Here is a 10,291-nt window from a genome sequence, read left to right as displayed (position 1 = left end):
CCTAACCCTAACCCTAACCCTAACCCTAACCCTAACCCTAACCCTAACCCTAACCCTAACCCTAACCCTAACCCTAACCCTAACCCTAACCCTAACCCTAACCCTAACCCTAACCCTAACCCTAACCCTAACCCTAACCCTAACCCTAACCCTAACCCTAACCCTAACCCTAACCCTAACCCTAACCCTAACCCTAACCCTAACCCTAACCCTAACCCTAACCCTAACCCTAACCCTAACCCTAACCCTAACCCTAACCCTAACCCTAACCCTAACCCTAACCCTAACCCTAACCCTAACCCTAACCCTAACCCTAACCCTAACCCTAACCCTAACCCTAACCCTAACCCTAACCCTAACCCTAACCCTAACCCTAACCCTAACCCTAACCCTAACCCTAACCCTAACCCTAACCCTAACCCTAACCCTAACCCTAACCCTAACCCTAACCCTAACCCTAACCCTAACCCTAACCCTAACCCTAACCCTAACCCTAACCCTAACCCTAACCCTAACCCTAACCCTAACCCTAACCCTAACCCTAACCCTAACCCTAACCCTAACCCTAACCCTAACCCTAACCCTAACCCTAACCCTAACCCTAACCCTAACCCTAACCCTAACCCTAACCCTAACCCTAACCCTAACCCTAACCCTAACCCTAACCCTAACCCTAACCCTAACCCTAACCCTAACCCTAACCCTAACCCTAACCCTAACCCTAACCCTAACCCTAACCCTAACCCTAACCCTAACCCTAACCCTAACCCTAACCCTAACCCTAACCCTAACCCTAACCCTAACCCTAACCCTAACCCTAACCCTAACCCTAACCCTAACCCTAACCCTAACCCTAACCCTAACCCTAACCCTAACCCTAACCCTAACCCTAACCCTAACCCTAACCCTAACCCTAACCCTAACCCTAACCCTAACCCTAACCCTAACCCTAACCCTAACCCTAACCCTAACCCTAACCCTAACCCTAACCCTAACCCTAACCCTAACCCTAACCCTAACCCTAACCCTAACCCTAACCCTAACCCTAACCCTAACCCTAACCCTAACCCTAACCCTAACCCTAACCCTAACCCTAACCCTAACCCTAACCCTAACCCTAACCCTAACCCTAACCCTAACCCTAACCCTAACCCTAACCCTAACCCTAACCCTAACCCTAACCCTAACCCTAACCCTAACCCTAACCCTAACCCTAACCCTAACCCTAACCCTAACCCTAACCCTAACCCTAACCCTAACCCTAACCCTAACCCTAACCCTAACCCTAACCCTAACCCTAACCCTAACCCTAACCCTAACCCTAACCCTAACCCTAACCCTAACCCTAACCCTAACCCTAACCCTAACCCTAACCCTAACCCTAACCCTAACCCTAACCCTAACCCTAACCCTAACCCTAACCCTAACCCTAACCCTAACCCTAACCCTAACCCTAACCCTAACCCTAACCCTAACCCTAACCCTAACCCTAACCCTAACCCTAACCCTAACCCTAACCCTAACCCTAACCCTAACCCTAACCCTAACCCTAACCCTAACCCTAACCCTAACCCTAACCCTAACCCTAACCCTAACCCTAACCCTAACCCTAACCCTAACCCTAACCCTAACCCTAACCCTAACCCTAACCCTAACCCTAACCCTAACCCTAACCCTAACCCTAACCCTAACCCTAACCCTAACCCTAACCCTAACCCTAACCCTAACCCTAACCCTAACCCTAACCCTAACCCTAACCCTAACCCTAACCCTAACCCTAACCCTAACCCTAACCCTATCCAGTACCCCTAACCCTAACCCTAACCCCTAACCCTAACCCTAACCCTAACCCTAACCCTAACCCTAACCCTAACCCTAACCCTAACCCTAACCCTAACCCTAACCCTAACCCTAACCCTAACCCTAACCCTAACCCTAACCCTAACCCTAACCCTAACCCTAACCCTAACCCTAACCCTAACCCTAACCCTAACCCTAACCCTAACCCTAACCCTAACCCTAACCCTAACCCTAACCCTAACCCTAACCCTAACCCTAACCCTAACCCTAACCCTAACCCTAACCCTAACCCTAACCCTAACCCTAACCCTAACCCTAACCCTAACCCTAACCCTAACCCTAACCCTAACCCTAACCCTAACCCTAACCCTAACCCTAACCCTAACCCTAACCCTAACCCTAACCCTAACCCTAACCCTAACCCTAACCCTAACCCTAACCCTAACCCTAACCCTAACCCTAACCCTAACCCTAACCCCTAACCCCTAACCCCTAACCCCTAACCCTAACCCTAACCCCTAACCCCTAACCCCTAACCCCTAACCCCTTACCCCTTACCCCTAACCCCTAACCCCTAACCCCTAACCCCTAACCCCTAACCCTAACCATTCTTCAAACGGGCCAAACTTGGGCTCAATCAAAAGGTCTTTTGGCCAGGATATGAGACTTTAAAAGTTACCCTTAACCCTAAACCTAGGTGTTAATCCTAACCCTAACCCTAACCCTAACCATTCTTCAAACGGGCCAAACTTGGGCTCATTCAAAAGGTCTTTTGGCCAGGAATTTGAAACTGAAAACGGATTTCAAATATCGTACTTTGATATCGGGTTATGAGACTTGAAAAGTTAACCCTAACCCTAACCCTAGGTGTTAATCCTAACCCTAACCATTCTTTAAACGGGCCAAACTTGGGCTCATTCAAAAGGTCTTTTGGCCAGGAGTTTGAAACTGAAAACGGATTTCAAATATCGTGCTTTGTTATCGAGTTATGAGACTTTAAAAGTTAACCCTAACCCTAACCCTAGGTTTTAATTCTAACCCTAACCCTAACCCTAACCCGTCCATTTTCCAGTACCCCTAACCCTAGCCGTAACCCTAACTTTCTAACTTTAACTTTTTAACTCTTAAATCCTAACTCGTAACTCCCAACTCTTACTCTACAGATGTGATTCGGTCTTGTATCAATCCGCAACTCAACTCAATCTTAAATCGTCCATTTTCCAGTACCCCTAACCCTAACCCTAACTTTCTAACTTTAACTTCTTAACTCTTAAATCCTAACTCCTAACTCTTACTCTACGGATGTGATTCGGTCATGTATCAATCCGCAACTCAACTCAATCTTAAATCGTCCATTTTTCAGCACCCCTTACCCTAGCCCTAACCCTAACTTTCCAACTTAAACTTTTTAACTCTTAAATCCTAACTCTTAACTCCCAACTCTTACTCTACGGATGTGATTCGGTCTTGTATCAATCCGCAACTCAACACAATCTTACATCGTCCATTTTTCAGTACCCCTTACCCTAACCCTAACCCTAACCCTAACCCTAACTTTCTAACTTTAACTTTTTAACTCTTAAATTCTAACTCCTAACTTCTAACTCTTACTCTACGGATGTTTTCCGGTCTTGTATCAATCCGCAACTCAACTCAATCTTAAATCGTCCATTTTCCAGTACCCCTAACCCTAACCCTAACCCTAACCCTAACCCTAACCCTAACCCTAACCCTAACTCTAACCCCTAACCCTAACCCCTAACCCTAACCCCTAACCCCTAACCCCTAACCCCTAACCCCTAACCCTAACCCTAACCATTCTTCAAACGGGCCAAACTTGGGCTCAATCAAAAGGTCTTTTGGCCAGGATATGAGACTTTAAAAGTTACCCTTAACCCTAAACCTAGGTGTTAATCCTAACCCTAACCCTAACCCTAACCATTCTTCAAACGGGCCAAACTTGGGCTCATTCAAAAGGTCTTTTGGCCAGGAATTTGAAACTGAAAACGGATTTCAAATATCGTACTTTGATATCGGGTTATGAGACTTGAAAAGTTAACCCTAACCCTAACCCTAGGTGTTAATCCTAACCCTAACCATTCTTTAAACGGGCCAAACTTGGGCTCATTCAAAAGGTCTTTTGGCCAGGAGTTTGAAACTGAAAACGGATTTCAAATATCGTGCTTTGTTATCGAGTTATGAGACTTTAAAAGTTAACCCTAACCCTAACCCTAGGTTTTAATTCTAACCCTAACCCTAACCCTAACCCGTCCATTTTCCAGTACCCCTAACCCTAGCCGTAACCCTAACTTTCTAACTTTAACTTTTTAACTCTTAAATCCTAACTCGTAACTCCCAACTCTAACTCTACAGATGTGATTCGGTCTTGTATCAATCCGCAACTCAACTCAATCTTAAATCGTCCATTTTCCAGTACCCCTAACCCTAACCCTAACCCTAACCCTAACCCTAACCCTAACCCTAACCCCTAACCCCTAACCCCTAACCCCTAACCCTAACCCCTAACCCCTAACCCCTAACCCCTAACCCCTAACCCCTAACCCCTAACCCCTAACCCCTAACCCCTAACCCTAACCCTAACCATTCTTCAAACGGGCCAAACTTGGGCTCAATCAAAAGGTCTTTTGGCCAGGATATGAGACTTTAAAAGTTACCCTTAACCCTAAACCTAGGTGTTAATCCTAACCCTAACCCTAACCCTAACCATTCTTCAAACGGGCCAAACTTGGGCTCATTCAAAAGGTCTTTTGGCCAGGAATTTGAAACTGAAAACGGATTTCAAATATCGTACTTTGATATCGGGTTATGAGACTTGAAAAGTTAACCCTAACCCTAACCCTAGGTGTTAATCCTAACCCTAACCATTCTTTAAACGGGCCAAACTTGGGCTCATTCAAAAGGTCTTTTGGCCAGGAGTTTGAAACTGAAAACGGATTTCAAATATCGTGCTTTGTTATCGAGTTATGAGACTTTAAAAGTTAACCCTAACCCTAACCCTAGGTTTTAATCCTAACCCTAACCCTAACCCTAACCCGTCCATTTTCCAGTACCCCTAACCCTAGCCGTAACCCTAACTTTCTAACTTTAACTTTTTAACTCTTAAATCCTAACTCGTAACTCCCAACTCTTACTCTACAGATGTGATTCGGTCTTGTATCAATCCGCAACTCAACTCAATCTTAAATCGTCCATTTTCCAGTACCCCTAACCCTAACCCTAACTTTCTAACTTTAACTTCTTAACTCTTAAATCCTAACTCCTAACTCTTACTCTACGGATGTGATTCGGTCATGTATCAATCCGCAACTCAACTCAATCTTAAATCGTCCATTTTTCAGCACCCCTTACCCTAGCCCTAACCCTAACTTTCCAACTTAAACTTTTTAACTCTTAAATCCTAACTCTTAACTCCCAACTCTTACTCTACGGATGTGATTCGGTCTTGTATCAATCCGCAACTCAACACAATCTTACATCGTCCATTTTTCAGTACCCCTTACCCTAACCCTAACCCTAACCCTAACTTTCTAACTTTAACTTTTTAACTCTTAAATTCTAACTCCTAAATTCTAACTCTTACTCTACGGATGTTTTCCGGTCTTGTATCAATCCGCAACTCAACTCAATCTTAAATCGTCCATTTTCCAGTACCCCTAACCCTAACCCTAACCCTAACCCTAACCCTAACCCTAACCCTAACCCCTAACCCTAACCCCTAACCCTAACCCCTAACCCCTAACCCCTAACCCCTAACCCCTAACCCCTAACCCTAACCCTAACCATTCTTCAAACGGGCCAAACTTGGGCTCAATCAAAAGGTCTTTTGGCCAGGATATGAGACTTTAAAAGTTACCCTTAACCCTAAACCTAGGTGTTAATCCTAACCCTAACCCTAACCCTAACCATTCTTCAAACGGGCCAAACTTGGGCTCATTCAAAAGGTCTTTTGGCCAGGAATTTGAAACTGAAAACGGATTTCAAATATCGTACTTTGATATCGGGTTATGAGACTTGAAAAGTTAACCCTAACCCTAACCCTAGGTGTTAATCCTAACCCTAACCATTCTTTAAACGGGCCAAACTTGGGCTCATTCAAAAGGTCTTTTGGCCAGGAGTTTGAAACTGAAAACGGATTTCAAATATCGTGCTTTGTTATCGAGTTATGAGACTTTAAAAGTTAACCCTAACCCTAACCCTAGGTTTTAATTCTAACCCTAACCCTAACCCTAACCCGTCCATTTTCCAGTACCCCTAACCCTAGCCGTAACCCTAACTTTCTAACTTTAACTTTTTAACTCTTAAATCCTAACTCGTAACTCCCAACTCTAACTCTACAGATGTGATTCGGTCTTGTATCAATCCGCAACTCAACTCAATCTTAAATCGTCCATTTTCCAGTACCCCTAACCCTAACCCTAACCCTAACCCTAACCCTAACCCTAACCCTAACCCTAACCCCTAACCCCTAACCCCTAACCCCTAACCCTAACCCCTAACCCCTAACCCCTAACCCCTAACCCCTAACCCCTAACCCCTAACCCCTAACCCTAACCCTAACCATTCTTCAAACGGGCCAAACTTGGGCTCAATCAAAAGGTCTTTTGGCCAGGATATGAGACTTTAAAAGTTACCCTTAACCCTAAACCTAGGTGTTAATCCTAACCCTAACCCTAACCCTAACCATTCTTCAAACGGGCCAAACTTGGGCTCATTCAAAAGGTCTTTTGGCCAGGAATTTGAAACTGAAAACGGATTTCAAATATCGTACTTTGATATCGGGTTATGAGACTTGAAAAGTTAACCCTAACCCTAACCCTAGGTGTTAATCCTAACCCTAACCATTCTTTAAACGGGCCAAACTTGGGCTCATTCAAAAGGTCTTTTGGCCAGGAGTTTGAAACTGAAAACGGATTTCAAATATCGTGCTTTGTTATCGAGTTATGAGACTTTAAAAGTTAACCCTAACCCTAACCCTAGGTTTTAATTCTAACCCTAACCCTAACCCTAACCCGTCCATTTTCCAGTACCCCTAACCCTAGCCGTAACCCTAACTTTCTAACTTTAACTTTTTAACTCTTAAATCCTAACTCGTAACTCCCAACTCTTACTCTACAGATGTGATTCGGTCTTGTATCAATCCGCAACTCAACTCAATCTTAAATCGTCCATTTTCCAGTACCCCTAACCCTAACCCTAACTTTCTAACTTTAACTTCTTAACTCTTAAATCCTAACTCCTAACTCTTACTCTACGGATGTGATTCGGTCATGTATCAATCCGCAACTCAACTCAATCTTAAATCGTCCATTTTTCAGCACCCCTTACCCTAGCCCTAACCCTAACTTTCCAACTTAAACTTTTTAACTCTTAAATCCTAACTCTTAACTCCCAACTCTTACTCTACGGATGTGATTCGGTCTTGTATCAATCCGCAACTCAACACAATCTTACATCGTCCATTTTTCAGTACCCCTTACCCTAACCCTAACCCTAACCCTAACTTTCTAACTTTAACTTTTTAACTCTTAAATTCTAACTCCTAAATTCTAACTCTTACTCTACGGATGTTTTCCGGTCTTGTATCAATCCGCAACTCAACTCAATCTTAAATCGTCCATTTTCCAGTACCCCTAACCCTAACCCTAACCCTAACCCTAACCCTAACCCTAACCCCTAACCCTAACCCCTAACCCTAACCCCTAACCCCTAACCCCTAACCCCTAACCCCTAACCCTAACCCTAACCATTCTTCAAACGGGCCAAACTTGGGCTCAATCAAAAGGTCTTTTGGCCAGGATATGAGACTTTAAAAGTTACCCTTAACCCTAAACCTAGGTGTTAATCCTAACCCTAACCCTAACCCTAACCATTCTTCAAACGGGCCAAACTTGGGCTCATTCAAAAGGTCTTTTGGCCAGGAATTTGAAACTGAAAACGGATTTCAAATATCGTACTTTGATATCGGGTTATGAGACTTGAAAAGTTAACCCTAACCCTAACCCTAGGTGTTAATCCTAACCCTAACCATTCTTTAAACGGGCCAAACTTGGGCTCATTCAAAAGGTCTTTTGGCCAGGAGTTTGAAACTGAAAACGGATTTCAAATATCGTGCTTTGTTATCGAGTTATGAGACTTTAAAAGTTAACCCTAACCCTAACCCTAGGTTTTAATTCTAACCCTAACCCTAACCCTAACCCGTCCATTTTCCAGTACCCCTAACCCTAGCCGTAACCCTAACTTTCTAACTTTAACTTTTTAACTCTTAAATCCTAACTCGTAACTCCCAACTCTAACTCTACAGATGTGATTCGGTCTTGTATCAATCCGCAACTCAACTCAATCTTAAATCGTCCATTTTCCAGTACCCCTAACCCTAACCCTAACCCTAACCCTAACCCTAACCCTAACCCTAACCCTAACCCTAACCCCTAACCCCTAACCCCTAACCCCTAACCCTAACCCCTAACCCCTAACCCCTAACCCCTAACCCCTAACCCCTAACCCCTAACCCCTAACCCCTAACCCTAACCCTAACCATTCTTCAAACGGGCCAAACTTGGGCTCAATCAAAAGGTCTTTTGGCCAGGATATGAGACTTTAAAAGTTACCCTTAACCCTAAACCTAGGTGTTAATCCTAACCCTAACCCTAACCCTAACCATTCTTCAAACGGGCCAAACTTGGGCTCATTCAAAAGGTCTTTTGGCCAGGAATTTGAAACTGAAAACGGATTTCAAATATCGTACTTTGATATCGGGTTATGAGACTTGAAAAGTTAACCCTAACCCTAACCCTAGGTGTTAATCCTAACCCTAACCATTCTTTAAACGGGCCAAACTTGGGCTCATTCAAAAGGTCTTTTGGCCAGGAGTTTGAAACTGAAAACGGATTTCAAATATCGTGCTTTGTTATCGAGTTATGAGACTTTAAAAGTTAACCCTAACCCTAACCCTAGGTTTTAATTCTAACCCTAACCCTAACCCTAACCCGTCCATTTTCCAGTACCCCTAACCCTAGCCGTAACCCTAACTTTCTAACTTTAACTTTTTAACTCTTAAATCCTAACTCGTAACTCCCAACTCTTACTCTACAGATGTGATTCGGTCTTGTATCAATCCGCAACTCAACTCAATCTTAAATCGTCCATTTTCCAGTACCCCTAACCCTAACCCTAACTTTCTAACTTTAACTTCTTAACTCTTAAATCCTAACTCCTAACTCTTACTCTACGGATGTGATTCGGTCATGTATCAATCCGCAACTCAACTCAATCTTAAATCGTCCATTTTTCAGCACCCCTTACCCTAGCCCTAACCCTAACTTTCCAACTTAAACTTTTTAACTCTTAAATCCTAACTCTTAACTCCCAACTCTTACTCTACGGATGTGATTCGGTCTTGTATCAATCCGCAACTCAACACAATCTTACATCGTCCATTTTTCAGTACCCCTTACCCTAACCCTAACCCTAACCCTAACTTTCTAACTTTAACTTTTTAACTCTTAAATTCTAACTCCTAAATTCTAACTCTTACTCTACGGATGTTTTCCGGTCTTGTATCAATCCGCAACTCAACTCAATCTTAAATCGTCCATTTTCCAGTACCCCTAACCCTAACCCTAACCCTAACCCTAACCCTAACCCTAACCCCTAACCCTAACCCCTAACCCTAACCCCTAACCCCTAACCCCTAACCCCTAACCCCTAACCCCTAACCCTAACCCTAACCATTCTTCAAACGGGCCAAACTTGGGCTCAATCAAAAGGTCTTTTGGCCAGGATATGAGACTTTAAAAGTTACCCTTAACCCTAAACCTAGGTGTTAATCCTAACCCTAACCCTAACCCTAACCATTCTTCAAACGGGCCAAACTTGGGCTCATTCAAAAGGTCTTTTGGCCAGGAATTTGAAACTGAAAACGGATTTCAAATATCGTACTTTGATATCGGGTTATGAGACTTGAAAAGTTAACCCTAACCCTAACCCTAGGTGTTAATCCTAACCCTAACCATTCTTTAAACGGGCCAAACTTGGGCTCATTCAAAAGGTCTTTTGGCCAGGAGTTTGAAACTGAAAACGGATTTCAAATATCGTGCTTTGTTATCGAGTTATGAGACTTTAAAAGTTAACCCTAACCCTAACCCTAGGTTTTAATTCTAACCCTAACCCTAACCCTAACCCGTCCATTTTCCAGTACCCCTAACCCTAGCCGTAACCCTAACTTTCTAACTTTAACTTTTTAACTCTTAAATCCTAACTCGTAACTCCCAACTCTAACTCTACAGATGTGATTCGGTCTTGTATCAATCCGCAACTCAACTCAATCTTAAATCGTCCATTTTCCAGTACCCCTAACCCTAACCCTAACCCTAACCCTAACCCTAACCCTAACCCTAACCCTAACCCTAACCCCTAACCCCTAACCCCTAACCCTAACCCCTAACCCCTAACCCCTAACCCCTAACCCCTA

This window comes from Branchiostoma lanceolatum, chromosome 2 (genome assembly GCF_035083965.1).
Source record: "Branchiostoma lanceolatum isolate klBraLanc5 chromosome 2, klBraLanc5.hap2, whole genome shotgun sequence".
In the NCBI taxonomy this organism is placed as follows: domain Eukaryota; kingdom Metazoa; phylum Chordata; class Leptocardii; order Amphioxiformes; family Branchiostomatidae; genus Branchiostoma; species Branchiostoma lanceolatum.
This window is presented reverse-complemented; position numbering follows the sequence as displayed.